We start from the raw sequence: 19,279 nt of genomic DNA, 5'->3' as shown, positions 1-19,279 counted from the left end.
TTTGACGCCTGCGCCACGAGTAGGTCCTCTCATGCGATGCACTAGACGACGCAAACGTTGATGTAGAGCGTACCTTGATGGAGGCCTCGCGCACAGCGGGTGGCCGCTGAGGTTGAGGTAGTCGTTGCCGGAGAAGAGAACCATCTTCCTTCTTACCGGCTCCCCGTCGCTGCTAGCTCCAGCCGTGGACTCCTCCACCTCCACGTCCAGCAAGGTGCGGTCCCATGGTCCGGGACCTTCTAACGTCCGGATGTTGGCCAAGGATCGTCCTCGGCGTTCACCCTGGGGAGGCACATCTTGGGCAAGTACGCCAAAAACTTGGCCCTACCCCCCTCCGCAAGCGCTCTGTCCACCGATTCCTCCCACGTGGCAGATACCGATGCCATCTCAACTCCTTGCGCAGGCGAATGGCAGATATGGGCTTTTCCGGCAGGCCGGGCGGGAAAACTTGGGCTAGCCGTCGGTCGACCTTAGGGGAGGACGAAGAACGGCTTCGCGGTTGTAGCACTGGCCGGTGCACGGGAGGGTTATTTATGCGGGAACGGGCCGCCGTCGCCGTCTGCTTCCGAAAACTATGACGATGCCGTCTTGGGTGGCCGGCGCCGGCGCCGGCACCTTTGATTTCTTTGACAGCTCTCTCCCGAGGCTGTCCTGGGTCCCTTCATTGGAGTGCCAATTATGTTCGGCTTCTACCCTCGGTCGACGACGCTGATTATGCCAATTATGTTCGACTTCTACTCTCGGTCGAAGACTCTCGCGGCCAACGAGGGTGTGCTAATTATGCTAATTAACTCGTCAAAATAAGGGAACTCTGGCGGACCCCCGCAACACGAAACGCGAAACTTCTGACTTTGCCTGTGAAACGATTTGCCCCCCGACTTCACCTCTAGTCTATCCAAAAGAGTGGGCGGCCATCGGAGGAGCGCCAGCGGTATAGTTCACGTCCTTTGAAAGTGTGCAGGCTTCCTTCCGGTTCAGCGCATGCAGCCGGCGCAGAGGCAGGGCAGGGCCCGAGAAGGGCGCGAGACTATCCACCAACCGAGTATATTGCTGATAATCTCCAGCCTTTCCGGAAACAAATACGACTTGGGCCGCGCCAAAGACTGTCTCACTCCGGAAGATCGGGCCGCGCACTCACCCCACGGAACCCGCGACTGTACCGCTCATCATATGACGGGCTTTTGAACTCCGCCTCCGCCTCGTCAACCTTCTTCGCACATCACCGATCACAATTTCGAAAGGCGATGGTTGAAAGCTACTGTCCGACAGCTGCAAGATGAACGCTGCGCTGAGGTCCGCCTCGTATCCGTCGTTTCAGAGAACCACTGGTCGTATCAAACAGGCCAAAGACGATGACCCAGGACGTGGCCTGACGGCAAGGTTAACAATCGTCGGGTGCCAGTACGCCCCGACCCGTTAGTTCCTCGAGGATGCCGTCGAAATACGAGTATATTTATCTTTTTTGAGACGATCAGATGTTTATAACGCTACGGGACGACCGCCAAATGAGATATTGATCGCAAGCCACGTCGAATCTATGTTTGGACCTTTATTCCGCAGGCGTAAGTCCATGGCCTTGAAAATTCTTCAAAGCTTTTACGTTAAATGAGCTAGGATCACACTTAGAGCATGGGCTAACATGTACAGTTTTTGACAACTTTAAAATGGTAACACATCTTTAAACGTGCATGTTTTTTTCACGTCAGATCATGTACGTCAATTCAGAATCGCTTGAGCACACCAAGCATTGACGTTAGGCAACAAAGCATCAATCCGTAATTCCGGATGACGCCGACTATCGTATTCGTCATAATTTCCTATCACCTTTATCACTTCTTCAGAATTCTTACTTGTCCCAAGTCAACTCCCACGCCATTTATGATGTGGAAAACGTTTTTTTAACGCTGTCTATCATTCTAGCTACATTAAGGATGAATGGCCCGTCAATTCTGTCAAAAAAACTCAATACACCCCGTAGATTGGCGGCATCTAATACATCAAAATTATTTAGGTTTCCATTATTATATGAGCTTAGAGTTTAATGTATTTAGATTGAACAACAACAGAGAACGCCAGATGAACATTGACCTCTGAACCTTCCCCTCTCACTCACTGCAATTTAAAAACCCTCTTTTTCCCATCTAAAATAGAGCGGTTTAACTGACCCGACCTTGACGACTATGAAAGCACAAAAAAATATACTTCACTGAATTAATAATATCGCCTCGAATGATGCCAAACATGCTGGTATTTACGTGAAAATCAAATGCCGACTTTTGTGTGCTGACTTCGTTCAAAAGGCATGGGAAGTAGTGGATACAAGCAGATGAGAATAAACATAAAAAAATCCATGCACCAACAAAGGCCACAACAATCCACAAATATATGTGGTATGCCCCCCCCCCCCCCCTCTATCTCTCTGTCTCTCTATCTCTGTCGCTTTCTCTATATATCTTACGATGTTTCCTAATTTGATTCCTTCTACCTCGCACACAGACCATCTATCTCTCACTGGTCGCAGTTATAAAATATACATAATCCTGAGCCAAGTTCCTTATCTTCTTTTGCCCCTCCTACTTTTTATTATGAGACATTATTTTATCAAAGGGAGAGAAGGTTAATGTTTTTGATTAATCTCCGTTGTGTTGTTTTTCAAAATTCTTCCACGAAGTTATGGTTTTGTTTTTCGTTTGATGTTTTTAATTGAGAATATTTTTATGGCCGAAGACTCCAATGGAATTAAGATTGAGATTTATCTCTATGTCATTGTAAAGCACCTTTCCATAATTTATTTCCGTGTCATACCCAATTGTTTCCCCAAACTTTGTCTTCGGTCTCATAATTTGCTGCTTTCCCCTTAATCGTTAATGTTCCACGTTAATTGTCTTTCACGTACTTTTCTCTTGGGCGGTACTTTCAACTTGATTCTCAATTAAAGGTTTCGTCCCTCCTGTTATTTTCTGTATTTCTCTCTCTACCTGTTTCTTGGTACCTAATCAGCTACGAAAAAGTTATAATGTTTAATAATATATCTGGCCTCCAAGTAAACTACATAAAAAATCTTATTCCCACTTGATATGTTTACATCTCTGTCAACATTCATTGACACCAAATACTTCCATTATAGTGCAGGTGAAGTTCTTAAATCTAAGCTCATGAATACCTGAAATATCTAAGTGAATGACAGACATATCACAGGTCGTAAGTCACTACCATTAATCATGTGTTCACGATATTCCTATCTGAAGGATGCTCGAGAAGGATATAGAAATATATTGGAAGAGCAGCACTACCTATTCTAGCTCTTACGATGAGCATGGATGATCTCCTAAACATTATCATTTGTGACGCGAACTTTCTATAATGGGTTTTTCATGCGTAGAGTGTTAACCAAATAGGTCTGCACGAATCCCTGGATGGTATTTGACAAGCGCAAATCATGGTGTCCTTTTCACGGCGTTGTGAATTAATTTTACCTTCATCAAATAAATTATAAAATCATCAAAACTCAGCAAGGCACGTCCACTGGTGGGTGAGGTCGTCCCCACAGGGAATGGCCTTGAGAGATGGATCTAGCTCTGAAGTTTGGATTAGGAAGAATAAGGTAATAATATGGAGAGTAACACGAATCAAAGCGCAAGATAATGAAAAGTGATAGGATAGGTATAATTTATTGATGGGTGATTTATGTTTGGTTGAAATTCCTATGATCCTGTAATATGTACTACCAAGCATAGATAGGATGGCAGAGAGGAAGGTTTGTATATATATGCCATATCTTGTAAGCTTTCACCATTCTTATCGTCATTGTTCTTTATAGATATTATAGGCAAAGCATACGTGCGGAACAAAATAAATTTATCGTACTAAAGTGAAGGAGTGTGATGGGGCACGCCCAAGCGACATCGATGAAACAGCAGCGAGTCATCTTTGCCATCATCAGCGCCACTGCCGGTTCGTATCCAGCCCGACCGGCATGTCAAAGCATCTCTGAAGGCGCTGGGTTTAAATACCCCAGGTAAAGCGCGTCTGTGCACATGTTCGCGTTTTAATTATCGGTTTCGTTCGTCCAATTTCATGTTTCGTGTTTGCCACAGCGAGTTCACCATACTCGTCGTGGCGCATCCGTATCGTCGCGTTTTATCCATCATATTATTTGAATCGTTCTAAGTTTCCTACCTACGTCTTTTTCTATGTTTCAAATGTTGTAAAAGGGTCCCTTATTGGGCCCATATGTGGGCTGTTGTATTGGGGCCCATCACGGCCATTAAGATGGCCATGATGGGGACGTTCACAGTCAGATCTGGTTGCTTTGTTTGGCAGTGGCACTTTCCAGGGCTCATGTGAGAAGAGAGAGTAGGACACTAAGAAAGAGAAGGAAGAAGGAAAGAGGAGAGGGAGGAAGGGAAGGGAAAGGGAGAAAGCATTAGAAGCAGGCGTCATCACCGACCGCTGCAGCCAAGGGCGACGTTGCCCTTCTTTTGTGGTCCCATTGACCTTTGCATGTGTTCTCGTACCCTTCCAGTTGGGCGTTCATGGCGAATGCTTGGCGAAGGTCAACGCCAGCACCGGTCAGTGGTATTTGGCCTTTCCTTGCAACGGTTCTCCGAGTCGGTGTACCCACAAGGCTCTGCCTAGCAGCCCTCAGGCCCTCTTGCGACCACTGCGGCTCCACCCTAGATTGCCAGGGCAGCCTGTCGTCGATGGCATCCACTGTTGGACTCCGTCCGTGTTGATTCATTATCTGATTGATCCTCCTGGCTCAGCCGATTAGCTCGGGCCGGTTCGCCATTGTACGCCTCCCTCCTCGTCCTCGCCTTTCTAGGGCGCCACGCTCCGTGTCGCGATCCTGCTCCGCTGGTGCCAAGCCGTGCCCATCAATGACACGGCACCACCAACCTGCCTCCATCAGTCTGTGCATTGACAAAGAATGCGGCGATGAAACCTCATCGGCGAGGTATGTCGTTCCTTGCTCGCCTTCATATTACCATCTTTAGTATATTTTTGATTGTGCTCCGCTACCTAAGGGGTTATAATAGGTAAGAGGATTTATCCAGAAAATCACGAGTTGAGTGCTTCCATAGACACGGGCGAGCCTATCTGTTACATGCAAGCCCCTACGGAATTATTCCGTTCCGGCGTGATCGCCGTCGTCGCACCGACAAAGGTCACAAGGTCACCGCCCTCCTCATCGGTGCGTCTCCAGGAGCTTGGACTCGGCAGATTTTCCACAAGTCGGACCTGCCGTACACTCCACCTAGGTCACTTGCGCTCACGTGGTTACATTCACCTTAGTGAATTACCCGTCAGACGATGCGATTGGCGGCGTCCAACATCAGAGAGGCGGAAATAGGTAGTAAAACCTTCATTCGGAGATTTTAATTTGGACCTAAGTGTAATACTCTAGGAGCGAGAACTTGAGATAATACCGTAGTTGGAGATATCTTTAGTATGGTTACCTTTCTCTAATTGATAGCTCGGTTATGCGAAACATGGAAGAGGTAGATATTGGAAATTGATGCGGATCAACAAAGTGGAGATAGTGCATCTATGTATTCACGTATAACGAACTATGAGAACAACACCATACAGGAAAGTCAATAATAACAAAATGAACAAGAAGCAACGATTTATTAATGGTATTTAGGTTAACGAGGTGAAGACACACACACATACCTATATATATACACATATATATATGTCTATATATGTGTGTGTGTATATATATACAGATAAGTATATGTGATAGGATTTTTAAGCATGCAGGTCGATAAATAGGATAATTATTTTGAAAGTTCTACTGAATTAAGTGTGGAGAAAGAGGGTCCGGCTGATAATAGAGGGCGAAATGGTAAATTATGAGTAGATGATATTTCTGGAATCAGCGGCAGATTGACATATGCACGGAAGAAGCATTTTGGTGTACTTTGGATAAAACATGAGCGAAATGAGAGAAAGCGTGTATGTAGATTTCGACAAATGGTAGGTGGTCGACAAAAAGCAATAAAGAGGCTATTCCAAAAGGCTCAAATCAGAATTTGATATGTGCGTTGATTTAGAAAAACTCATCCCAGCCTGGGATATTTTAACATTAATTTTCCACCAGATTGAGACCAGTGTTTTACTAGATCCACACAGATTTGCGCAAAAATGATAATCTTGTTGGAAACAAATGATTATATTACTCTCCCATTTTCAAGAATTTTGTGCTTTGAGACCAAGAAGGGCCTTGGCTTATTCCAAGAACGATTTGAATACTGATGGATTTTAACTACTGACTTTAGAGTTGACCGTTTGTACCTTTGAATTCATAGATGTTACCTTTGACCAATGAATGGGGCTGTTTCCAGTACTCACAAAAAAGGAAGTGTCTTGTACAGGAGAGAGACAAAGCGACATATACAAAAAGTAAAGGGCCTTGGACAAAAAGAGTTTAAATGATTTAGGCAAATATTGTTTGTCTGTAGCCATGGACCAACCGAATATTGATGAATACAAATCCATGAGAGAGTAATTGAAAATGGTTCCCCTAGTACAAACCAATCATTCCAATGTTCCTCGAAGTTATTGTACCCATTGGACCATTATTTGGCATTACGATTCTGATTGATGGATATCTCTAATCGAGGAAAAAAATAGAATCAAACCAGCTTTTTCACTTTTTTCGAAATTAGATATATGTTGTTTATGGCATATTTTTGTGTAGTTATATGATTCATAGTATTATTTCCTATCTGATCAGTAGTGAAATCCATATTCATAGTCGCGATGGGATCTAGTTGTTAAAAAGGACCGACTCGAGACATTTCCTATAACCCGTAGGGGTTATATTTTGATTTGGGTCATGTTTTGGATTAATCTAGCTTTATCGACCGTCTTCGCTGTGATGTTGTTACAAATACTTTTATTTTTTGTAGGATTCCCATAGAATTTCTCAAGTTGTATCAGTAGCAGATGATCATTTGTCAGCCTCTCACCTTATGTGAATAGCGGGGCCATTGAGGAAGATAAAAAATGCATCTTGGGAATCAACCTCATCCTGTTTTTGTTTGTCGCACTTAACCAAAGGAAGGACCTCACAGAATTGATCTTCCTCTTAGGTGCTGAATCTCTGCTTAATCTATCCAATAGTAAAATTGTACATATTCTCCTATAATGGAATCAACCAAACCCAGGATTGATCAAAAGAGCCGTTAAAGATTCTTTAAATAGGGTGAGAGAGAGAGAGAGATGAGAAGAGTGAGAGGGAAGGATGGAAGAGATGGAGATGGAGGGAGTTTGAAAGGGGAGATTTCGAGAAATAGAGAGGCTGAGAATGTGAGCAGGGAGACAGAGAAATCCAAGGGAGATATGGTAGAGGAGACCGTGAGAGAGACAAAGAAAACCAGCGGGGCAAAAAGATAACAACAGAGAGTTAGGGGAGAGAGCCACAAAGACAGATATATATACAGAGAGAGACAGAGATAAAGGAAGAGAGATAGATAGATAAATGGAAAGAGATAGAGAAAGAGTGAGAGGGAAATAGGGAGAAAGGTAGAGGAGAGGGACAGAGAAAGGAGAGAGGAAAAGAGAAATAGATAGATAGAGGGAGAGAGGAGAGGGAGGAGAGAGGAGGAGGAGGGAGGAGAGAGAGAGAGAGAGAGAGAGAGAGAGAGAGAGAGAGAGAGAGAGAGAGAGAGAGAGAGAGAGAGAGAGAAAAGAGAGAGAGAGAGAGAGAGAGAGAGAGAGAGAGAGAGAGAGAGAGAGAGAGAGAGAGAGAGAGAGAGAGAGGGAGAGAGATTGAAGAGGAGAGATTGAGAGAGAGGAGAGAGAGAGAGAGAGATGGAGATAATAGAGGAGGAGAGAGTGTAACACAGGAGATGAAGCAGAGGAGAGACTGAGAGAGAGTAAGAGCGGGAGGAGCTAGAGTGAGAGAGATAGAAATATGGAGAGAGTGGGCGAGATTCCGCGACGATCGCACCCAGGACTGCGACAGACGACCCACGTACGTGTCCGTGGAGGATCCAAACCATTAGAGTCTTAACTGCAGCCACCCTCCTCTCCATATCTTCCCACTTTCTTTCTCCCCCTCCATGGATCTATAAGATCCCAAACTCTCCAAGGTTTAGATGGCGACTTTTATTTGAAGAAAGGTTTCCTTTTGAGTGTTTTTTTCCGCAGGTTTGCCCTCAGCCATCGAAAGTTGCCGGCGCTGCCGCCGTTGAGGGGGCGCCCTCCTGTTACCATCTCCCTTCAGTTAGCCAGCCCTTGTTCACTCTATGTTTCTCTCGTTCCTGCACTCTCTCTCTCTCTCTCTCTCTCTCTCTCTCGCTCTCTCTCTCTCGCTCTCTCTCTCTCGCTCTCTCTCTCTCTCTCTCTCTCTATATATATATCTCTCTCTCTCTCTCTCTCTCTGTCTTTCTCTCTCTCTCTGCCCCGCTCTCTGTCCCGGTCTGTCCGATTCGCCTTCTGTCCCTCTTTCTCATAATCATTTTCTCTATCTATCTTGCCTTCTCTCAATCACCCAGTCTCTCATTGACGCTCTCTCTTTCTCTCATCCGCTCCCTCTTTCTCGGTTGCGTGCTGTCTTTCTCTTCCTGGGTATCGTTCTCTCTTTGCCTATCACGGTTTTTCTCTTTCTCTCTCTGTGTGTCTTAAGAAAAAACGCCTGACATCCAGGACGGAAAGAAGGAGTTATGTAGCGCGGGCAGAGGAATGCGACCGAAGAGAGAGAACAGTTGAAGACGAGAGATATGAAGAGAAAAAATCACGACCGTTATTAGGCATCTCTCCTTGACAATTTCTCGCACTCCCTCTCTTTGGACACTCTTCCTCTTTGTTCGTTTGGCAGGGATATCCCAGCGATCAGCTATATTAACTGGACATAAAAAATAAGGTGGAGTGCAACGAATACGCATCTGAATTAAAAAACAAATCAAAAGAACAAATAATGATCGTGCTGTGTGGCTGTCCCGAAATCAGCTGGCAGAGCGCCGAGTAACTTCACGAGCTGTCTTCCCTCGCATGTTTCTACGGCATCCCGAGTTGATTAGAGCCTCGCCGCAAGAAGATCTGCAGGCCGATGGAGACCAGGGATGCATTCGGCGAGTGCTGCTACGAGCTTCTCGAGTTCTTCCGAGGTATGGGCCGCAGTGAGGGTGACCCTTAATCTGGAAACAGAAGATACCGTCGCGTCATGGGGAGGAAATAGGGAGGCCAGCAAGGCAAGAAGGAGAGTAAGTGAGGGGGAGCTCACCGACAAGCGTCGGACGCCACAGCTGGGGGGCGGATGGCAGTCACGAGGAAGCCGCGCTTGAGCATATGCTCGCTGGCCCGGAGGGCTGTGGCCTCGGAGCCAACAACGAGAGAGAGGATGGGGCTGCTGGCGGGGTGCTTAGTCATTGCCGCAAAATCTTGCACTTTTCTCCAAACAGCCTGCCTGCGCCATCCCTCCTTCCTGGCCACCGTCACCGCAGCTGCGCGAGATTTGGCGAAAGGTTAGGAGGGGTCGTTATCCTCGTCATTTGTGCGCAGCGCTCTGGGGAGGGAAGAGAACGAGCGCAAGTGGCGGGCATGTTGCGCAACGGGGGGCTTACCATAACAGGCCGCAACGACCGGCAATGGGGTGGCAGTCGTGAACATGTTGGGGCGACCAAATCCACGGACAAGGTTTCCAAATTTGTCGCTGCAGGCGATGTACCCCCCGAGACATCCGGTGGCCTTGCTGAGTGTGCCGACGATGATGTCGAGATGGTCCTGGATGTCATAGAGCTCTCCCACTCCGCCGCCAGTCTTACCGCAAACAAGCGTTGTATGTGCCTGAGAGGTTTCCGCGACGGGACGGGCGTAAGAACTAAGAAGGAGACGCCCGGAGTATATCGGAAGATGCGCGTAGAGTTCGGAGGACCTACTTCGTCGACGACGAGCAAGAAGCCGTGCTTTTTCGGAGCTCCACCAGCTCGAGCATCGGTGCAAAGTCCTTCCATGCTGAACAGGCTGCGCAAGAAAGAAATCCACCAAGGGCACGGGTGTGTGAGCGATCGTAAAGAGAGCAGGGCAGACGCAACATGCATAGGTCCACCACCTACCTGTCGGTGACGACGACCTTCTTCTCGCTGGCGCAGTTGGTGAGCAGGAGGTCCAGGTGCTGCATGTCGTTGTGCCTGTAGACGGAGACGACGGCCTGGCGGTGGCGCTCCATCATCTGGAGGCCGTCAATGATGGACGCATGGTTCAGGGCATCGGAGAAAACGGCAATCTTCTCAAGCGTAGTCGGCCGCGCGGATGCGGCATTGATGGAGGCCACGGCGCCCAGCGCTGCGAACAAGGCTGTGTTGGCTGCGAACCCCGTCGGCGTTATGACGCACGCCTCCTTGCGGTGCAGCTCCGCCAGCAGCGTCTCCAGTCGCCGGTGGTACTCTGTGTGCCCGCTGATCAGTGCCGCTGACCTCGGACCCATCCCGAAAGCCTTTGACGCCTGCGCCACGAGTAGGTCCTCTCATGCGATGCACTAGACGACGCAAACGTTGATGTAGAGCGTACCTTGATGGAGGCCTCGCGCACAGCGGGGTGGCCGCTGAGGTTGAGGTAGTCGTTGCCGGAGAAGAGAACCATCTTCCTTCTTACCGGCTCCCCGTCGCTGCTAGCTCCAGCCGTGGACTCCTCCACCTCCACGTCCAGCAAGGTGCGGTCCCATGGTCCGGGACCTTCTAACGTCCGGATGTTGGCCAAGGGATCGTCCTCGGCGTTCACCCTGGGGAGGCACATCTTGGGCAAGTACGCCAAAAACTTGGCCCTACCCCCCTCCGCAAGCGCTCTGTCCACCGATTCCTCCCACGTGGCAGATACCGATGCCATCTCAACTCCTTGCGCAGGCGAATGGCAGATATGGGCTTTTCCGGCAGGCCGGGCGGGAAAACTTGGGCTAGCCGTCGGTCGACCTTAGGGGAGGACGAAGAACGGCTTCGCGGTTGTAGCACTGGCCGGTGCACGGGAGGGTTATTTATGCGGGAACGGGCCGCCGTCGCCGTCTGCTTCCGAAAACTATGACGATGCCGTCTTGGGTGGCCGGCGCCGGCGCCGGCACCTTTGATTTCTTTGACAGCTCTCCCGAGGCTGTCCTGGGTCCCTTCATTGGAGTGCCAATTATGTTCGGCTTCTACCCTCGGTCGACGACGCTGATTATGCCAATTATGTTCGACTTCTACTCGGTCGAAGACTCGCGGCCAACGAGGGTGTGCTAATTATGCTAATTAACTCGTCAAAATAAGGGAACTCTGGCGGACCCCCGCAACACGAAACGCGAAACTTCTGACTTTGCCTGTGAAACGATTTGCCCCCCGACTTCACCTCTAGTCTATCCAAAAGAGTGGGCGGCCATCGGAGGAGCGCCAGCGGTATAGTTCACGTCCTTTGAAAGTGTGCAGGCTTCCTTCCGGTTCAGCGCATGCAGCCGGCGCAGAGGCAGGGGCAGGGCCCGAGAAGGGCGCGAGACTATCCACCAACCGAGTATATTGCTGATAATCTCCAGCCTTTCCGGAAACAAATACGACTTGGGCCGGGCCAAAGACTGTTTCATTCGAAGATCAGTCCGCGGACTCATCCCACGGAACCCGCGACTGTACCGCTCATCATATGACGGGCTTTTGAACTCCGCCTCCGCCTCGTCAACCTTCTTCGCACATCACCGATCACAATTTCGAAAGGCGATGGTTGAAAGCTACTGTCCGACAGCTGCAAGATGAACGCTGCGCTGAGGTCCGCCTCGTATCCGTCGTTTCAGAGAACCACTGGTCGTATCAAACAGGCCAAAGACGATGACCCAGGACGTGGCCTGACGGCAAGGTTAACAATCGTCGGGTGCCAGTACGCCCCGACCCGTTAGTTCCTCGAGGATGCCGTCGAAATACGAGTATATTTATCTTTTTTGAGACGATCAGATGTTTATAACGCTACAGGACGACCGCCAAATGAGATATTGATCGCAAGCCACGTCGAATCTATGTTTGGACCTTTATTCCGCAGGCGTAAGTCCATGGCCTTGAAAATTCTTCAAAGCTTTTTACGTTAAATGAGCTAGGATCACACTTAGAGCATGGGCTAACATGTACAGTTTTTGACAACTTTAAAATGGTAACACATCTTTAAACGTGCATGTTTTTTTCACGTCAGATCATGTACGTCAATTCAGAATCGCTTGAGCACACCAAGCATTGACGTTAGGCAACAAAGCATCAATCCGTAATTCCGGATGACGCCGACTATCGTATTCGTCATAATTTCCTATCACCTTTATCACTTCTTCAGAATTCTTACTTGTCCCAAGTCAACTCCCACGCCATTTATGATGTGGAAAACGTTTTTTTAACGCTGTCTATCATTCTAGCTACATTAAGGATGAATGGCCCGTCAATTCTGTCAAAAAAACTCAATACACCCCGTAGATTGGCGGCATCTAATACATCAAAATTATTTAGGTTTCCATTATTATATGAGCTTAGAGTTTAATGTATTTAGATTGAACAACAACAGAGAACGCCAGATGAACATTGACCTCTGAACCTTCCCCTCTCACTCACTGCAATTAAAAAACCCTCTTTTTCCCATCTAAAATAGAGCGGTTTAACTGACCCGACCTTGACGACTATGAAAACACAAAAAAATATACTTCACTGAATTAATAATATCGCCTCGAATGATGCCAAACATGCTGGTATTTACGTGAAAATCAAATGCCGACTTTTGTGTGCTGACTCCGTTCAAAAGGCATGGGAAGTAGTGGATACAAGCAGATGAGAATAAACATAAAAAAATCCATGCACCAACAAAGGCCACAACAATCCACAAATATATGTGGTATGACCCCCCCCCCACTTGATATGTTTACATCTCTGTCAACATTCATTGACACCAAATACTTCCATTATAGTGCAGGTGAAGTTCTTAAATCTAAGCTCATGAATACCTGAAATATCTAAGTGAATGACAGACATATCACAGGTCGTAAGTCACTACCATTAATCATGTGTTCACGATATTCCTATCTGAAGGATGCTCGAGAAGGATATAGAAATATATTGGAAGAGCAGCACTACCTATTCTAGCTCTTACGATGAGCATGGATGATCTCCTAAACATTATCATTTGTGACGAACTTTCTATAATGGGTTTTCATGCGTAGAGTGTTAACCAAATAGGTCTGCACGAATCCCTGGATGGTATTTGACAAACGCAAATCATGGTGTCCTTTTCACGACGTTGTGAATTAATTTTACCTTCATCAAATAAATTATAAAATCATCAAAACTCAGCAAGGCACGTCCACTGGTGGGTGAGGTCGTCCCCACAGGGAATGGCCTTGAGAGATGGATCTAGCTCTGAAGTTTGGATTAGGAAGAATAAGGTAATAATATGGAGAGTAACACGAATTAAAACGCAAGATAATGAAAAGTGATAGGATAGGTATAATTTATTGATGGGTGATTTATGTTTGGTTGAAATTCCTATGATACTGTAATATGTACTAACAAGTATAGATAGGATGGCAGAGAGGAAGGTTTGTATATATATGCCATATCTTGTAAGCTTTCACCATTCTTATCGTCATTGTTCTTTATAGATATTATAGGCAAAGCATACGTACCGGAACAAAATAAATTTATCGTACTAAAGTGAAGGGAGTGTGATGGGGCACCCAAGCGACATCGATGAAACAGCAACGGAGTCATCTTTGCCATCATCAGCGCCACTGCGGTTCGTATCCAGCCCGACCGCATGTCAAAGCATCGCTGAAGACGCTGGGTTTAAATACCCCAGGTAAAGCACGTCTGTGCACATGTTCGCGTTTTAATTATCGGTTTTCGTTCGTCCAATTTCATGTTTCGTGTTTGCCACGACGAGTTCACCATACTCGTCGTGACGCATCCGTATCGTCGCGTTTTATCCATCATATTATTTGAATCGTTCTAAGTTTCCTACCTACGTCTTTTTCTATGTTTCAAATGTTGTAAAGGGTCCCTTATTGGGCCCATATGTGGGCTGTTGTATTGGGGCCCATCACGGCCATTAAGATGGCCATGATGGGGACGTTCACAGTCAGATCTGGTTGCTTTGTTTGGCAGTGGCACTTTCCAGGTCTCATGTGAGAAGAAGAGAGTAGGACACTAAGAAAGAGAAGGAAGAAGGAAAGAGGAGAGGGAGGAAGGGAAGGGAAAGGGAGAAAGCATTAGAAGCAGGCGTCATCACCGACCGCTGCAGCCAAGGGCGACGTTGCCCTTCTTTTGTGGTCCCATTGACCTTTGCATGTGTTCTCGTACCCTTCCAGTTGGGCGTTCATGGCGAATGCTTCGGCGAAGGTCAACGCCAGCACCGGTCAGTGGTCTTTGGCTTTTCCTTGCAACGGTTCTCCGAGTCGGTGTACCCCCAAGGCTCTGCCTCGACGCCCTCAGGCCTTCTTGCGACCACTGCGGATCCACCCTAGATTGCCAGGGCAGCCTGTCGTCGATGGCATCCACTGTTGGACTCCGTCCGTGTTGATTCATTATCTGATTGATCCTCCTGGCTCAGCCGATTAGCTCGGGCAGTTCGCCATTATACGCCTCCTCCTCGTCCCGCCTTTCTAGGACGCCACGCTCCCGTGTCGCGATCCTGCTCCCGCTGGTGCCAAGCCGTGCCCATCAATGACACGGCACCACCAACCTGCCTCCATCAGTCTGTGCATTGACAAAGAATGCGACGATGAGAAACCTCATCGACGAGGTATGTCGTTCCCTTGCTCGCCTTCATATTACCATCTTTAGTATATTTTTGATTGTGCTCCGCTACCTAAGGGGTTATAATAGGTAAGAGGATTTATCCAGAAAATCACGAGTTGAGTGCTTCCATAGACACGGGCCGAGCCTATCTGTTACATGCAAGCCCCTACGGAATTATTCCGTTCCGCGGCGTGATCGCCGTCGTCGCACCGACAAGGGTCACAAGGTCACCGCCCTCCTCATCGGTCGTCTCCCAGGAGCTTGGACTCGGCAGATTTTCCACAAGTCGGACCTGCCCGTACACTCCACCTAGGTCACTTGCGCTCACGTAGTTACATTCACCTTAGTGAATTACCCGTCAGACGATGCGATTGACGACGTCCAACATCAGAGAGACGGAAATAGGTAGTAAAACCTTCATTCGGAGATTTTAATTTGGACCTAAGTGTAATACTCTAGGGAGCGAGAACTTGAGATAATACCCGTAGTTGGAGATATCTTTAGTATGGTTACCTTTCTCTAATTGATAGCTCGGTTGTACGAAACATGGAAGAGGTAGATATTGGAAATTGATGCGGATCAACAAAGTGGAGATAGTGCATCTATGTATTCACGTATAACGAACTATGAGAACAACACCATACAGGAAAGTCAATAATAACAAAATGAACAAGAAGCAACGATTTATTAATGGTATTTAGGTTAACGAGGTGAAGACACACACACACATACCTATATATATACACATATATATATGTCTATATATGTGTGTGTGTATATATACAGATAAGTATATGTGATAGGATTTTTAAGCGCAGAGTCGATAAATAGGATAATTATTTTGAAAGTTCTACTGAATTAAGTGTGGAGAAAGAGGGGTCCGCTGATAATAGAGGACGAAATGGTAAATTATGAGTAGATGATATTTCTGGAATCAGCGGCAGATTGACATATGCACGGAAGAAGCATTTTGGTGTACTTTGGATAAAACATGAACGCGAAATGAGAGAAACGTGTATGTAGATTTCGACAAATTGTAGGTGGTCGACAAAAAGCAATAAAGAGGCTATTCCAAAAGGCTCAAATCAGAATTTGATATGTGCGTTGATTTAGAAAAACTCATCCCAGCCTGGGATATTTTAACATTAATTTTCCACCAGATTGAGACCAGTGTTTTACTAGATCCACACAGATTTGCATAAAATGATAATCTTGTTGGAAACAAATGATTATATTACTCTCCCATTTTTCAAGAATTTTGTGCTTTGAGAACAAGAAGGGCCTTGGCTTATTCCAAGAACGATTTGAATACTGATGGATTTTAACTACTGACTTTAGAGTTGACCGTTTGTACCTTTGAATTCATAGATGTTACCTTTGACCAATGAATGGGGCTGTTTCCAGTACTCACAAAAAAGGAAGTGTCTTGTACAGGAGAGAGACAAAGCGACATATACAAAAAGTAAAGGGCCTTGGACAAAAAGAGTTTAAATGATTTAGGCAAATATTGTTTGTCTGTAGCCATGGACCAACCGAATATTGATGAATACAAATCCATGAGAGAGTAATTGAAAATGGTTCCCCTATTACAAACCAATCATTCCAATGTTCCTCGAAGTTATTGTACCCATTGGACCATTATTTGGCATTACGATTCTGATTGATGGATATCTCTAATCGAGGAAAAAAATAGAATCAAACCAGCTTTTTCACTTTTTTCGAAATTAGATATATGTTGTTTATGGCATATTTTTGTGTAGTTATATGATTCATAGTATTATTTCCTATCTGATCAGTAGTGAAATCCATATTCATAGTCGCGATGGGATCTAGTTGTTAAAAAGGACCGACTCGAGACATTTCCTATAACCCGTAGGGGTTATATTTTGATTTGGGTCATGTTTTGGATTAATCTAGCTTTATCGACCGTCTTCGCTGTAATGTTGTTACAAATACTTTTATTTTTTGTAGGATTCCCATAGAATTTCTCAAGTTGTATCAGTAGCAGATGATCATTTGTCAGCCTCTCACCTTATGTGAATAGCGGGGCCATTGAGGAAGATAAAAAATGCATCTTGGGAATCAACCTCATCCTGTTTTTGTTTGTCGCACTTAACCAAAGGAAGGACCTCACAGAATTGATCTTCCTCTTAGGTGCTGAATCTCTGCTTAATCTATCCAATAGTAAAATTGTACATATTCTCCTATAATGGAATCAACCAAACCCAGGATTGATCAAAAGAGCCGTTAAAGATTCTTTAAATAGGGTGAGAGAGAGAGAGAGAGATGAGAAGAGTGAGAGGGGAAGGATGGAAGAGATGGAGATGGAGGGAGTTTGAAAGGGGGAGATTTCGAGAAATAGAGAGGCTGAGAATGTGAGCGGGGGAGACAGAGAAATCCAAAGGGAGATATGGTAGGAGGGAGACCGTGAGAGAGACAAAGAAAACCAGCGGGGCATAAAGATAACAACAGAGAGTTAGGGGAGAGAGCCACAGAGACAGATATATATATAGAGAGAGAGAGAGATAAAGGAAGAGAGATAGATAGATAAATAGAAAGAGATAGAGAAAGAGTGAGAGGGAAATAGGGAGAAAGGTAGAGGGAGAGGGACAGAGAAAGGGAGAGAGGAAAAGAGAAATAGATAGATAGAGGGAGAGAGAGAGCCAGAGGGAGAGAGAGAAAGAGAGAGAGAGAGAGAGAGAGAGAGAGAGAGAGAGAGAGAGAGAGAGAGAGAGAGAGAGAGAGAGAGAGAGAGAGAGAGAGAGAGAGAGAGAGAGAGAGAGAGAGAGAGAGAGAGAGAGAGAGAGAGAGAGAGAGAGAGAGAGAGAGAGAGAGAGAGAGAGAGAGAGAGAGAAACCAAAGTCGAAGGAACATTTTATAGGCACAACCAATGTCGAATTTTCTCGGATCCCCAACTGAATAAAGAGTGTGCAAAATCGACCCGACACTCCAGTAATATAGTGTTGGCGTGAGAGAGAGATTGGAAGAGGAAAGATTGAGAATGAGGTAGCTCAGGATGGAGATAATAGAGAGGGAGAGTGTAACACAGGGAGATGAATAGAGGAAGGGAGGGAGATTGTGAGACTGAGAGGAAGAGAGCGAGAGATTGACACAGGGAGAGGGGGAGAGGAAAGAATGAGGGTGGGGCAGCGGGAGAGAGAGAGAGAGAGAGAGGAGAGAGAGAGAGAGAGAGAGGAGCTAGAGTGAGAGAGATAGAAATATGGAGAGAGTGGGCGAGATTCCGCGACGATCGCACCCAGGACTGCGACCCGAACGACCCACGTACGTGTCCGTGGAGGATCCAAACCATTAGAGTCTTAACTGCAGCCACCCTCCTCTCCATATCTTCCCACTTTCTTTCTCCCCCTCCATGGATCTATAAGATCCCAAACTCTCCAAGGTTTAGATGGCGACTTTTATTTGAAGAAAGGTTTCCTTTTGAGTGTTTTTTTCCGCAGGTTTGCCCTCAGCCATCGAAAGTTGCCGGCGCTGCCGCCGTTGAGGGGGCGCCCTCCTGTTGCCATCTCCCTTCAGTTAGCCAGCCCTTGTTCACTCTATGTTTCTCTCGTTCCTGCACTCTCTCTCTCTCTCTCTCTCTCTCGCTCTCTCTCTCTCGCTCTCTCTCTCTCGCTCTCTCTCTCTCTCTCTCTCTCTCTCTCTCTCTCTCTCTCTCTCTGTCTTTCTCTCTCTCTCTGCCCCGCTCTCTGTCCCGGTCTGTCCGATTCGCCTTCTGTCCCTCTTTCTCATAATCATTTTCTCTATCTATCTTGCCTTCTCTCAATCACCCAGTCTCTCATTGACGCTCTCTCTTTCTCTCATCCGCTCCCTCTTTCTCGGTTGCGTGCTGTCTTTCTCTTCCTGGGTATCGTTCTCTCTTTGCCTATCACGGTTTTTCTCTTTCTCTCTCTGTGTGTCTTAAGAAAAAACGCCTGACATCCAGGACGGAAAGAAGGAGTTATGTAGCGCGGGCAGAGGAATGCGACCGAAGAGAGAGAACAGTTGAAGACGAGAGATATGAAGAGAAAAAATCACGACCGTTATTAGGCATCTCTCCTTGACAATTTCTCGCACCCACTCTCTTTGGACACTCTTCCTCTTTGTTCGTTTGGCAGGGATATCCCAGCGATCAGCTATATTAACTGGACATAAAAAATAAGGTGGAGTGCAACGAATACGCATCTGAATTAAAAAACAAATCAAAAGAACAAATAATGATCGTGCTGTGTGGCTGTCCCGAAATCAGCTGGCAGAGCGCCGAGTAACTTCACGAGCTGTCTTCCCTCGCATGTTTCTACGGCATCCCGAGTTGATTAGAGCCTCGCCGCAAGAAGATCTGCAGGCCGATGGAGACCAGGGATGCATTCGGCGAGTGCTGCTACGAGCTTCTCGAGTTCTTCCGAGGTATGGGCCGCAGTGAGGGTGACCCTTAATCTGGAAACAGAAGATACCGTCGCGTCATGGGGAGGGGAAATAGGGAGGCCAGCAAGGCAAGAAGGAGAGTAAGTGAGGGGGAGCTCACCGACAAGCGTCGGACGCCACAGCTGGGG

The 19,279-nt window shown here is 46.6% G+C and overlaps 1 pseudogene; it reads right to left on the bottom strand.

Moving 5' to 3' along the window:
• Positions 1 to 8,828: 8,828 nt before the first annotated feature.
• Positions 8,829 to 11,071, bottom strand: LOC144703900 (8-amino-7-oxononanoate synthase-like; annotated as a pseudogene).
• Positions 11,072 to 19,279: the final 8,208 nt, after the last annotated feature.

This window comes from Wolffia australiana, chromosome 5 (genome assembly GCF_029677425.1).
Source record: "Wolffia australiana isolate 7733 chromosome 5, ASM2967742v1".
Classification (NCBI taxonomy): Eukaryota; Viridiplantae; Streptophyta; class Magnoliopsida; order Alismatales; family Araceae; genus Wolffia; species Wolffia australiana.
This window is presented reverse-complemented; position numbering and strand designations above follow the sequence as displayed.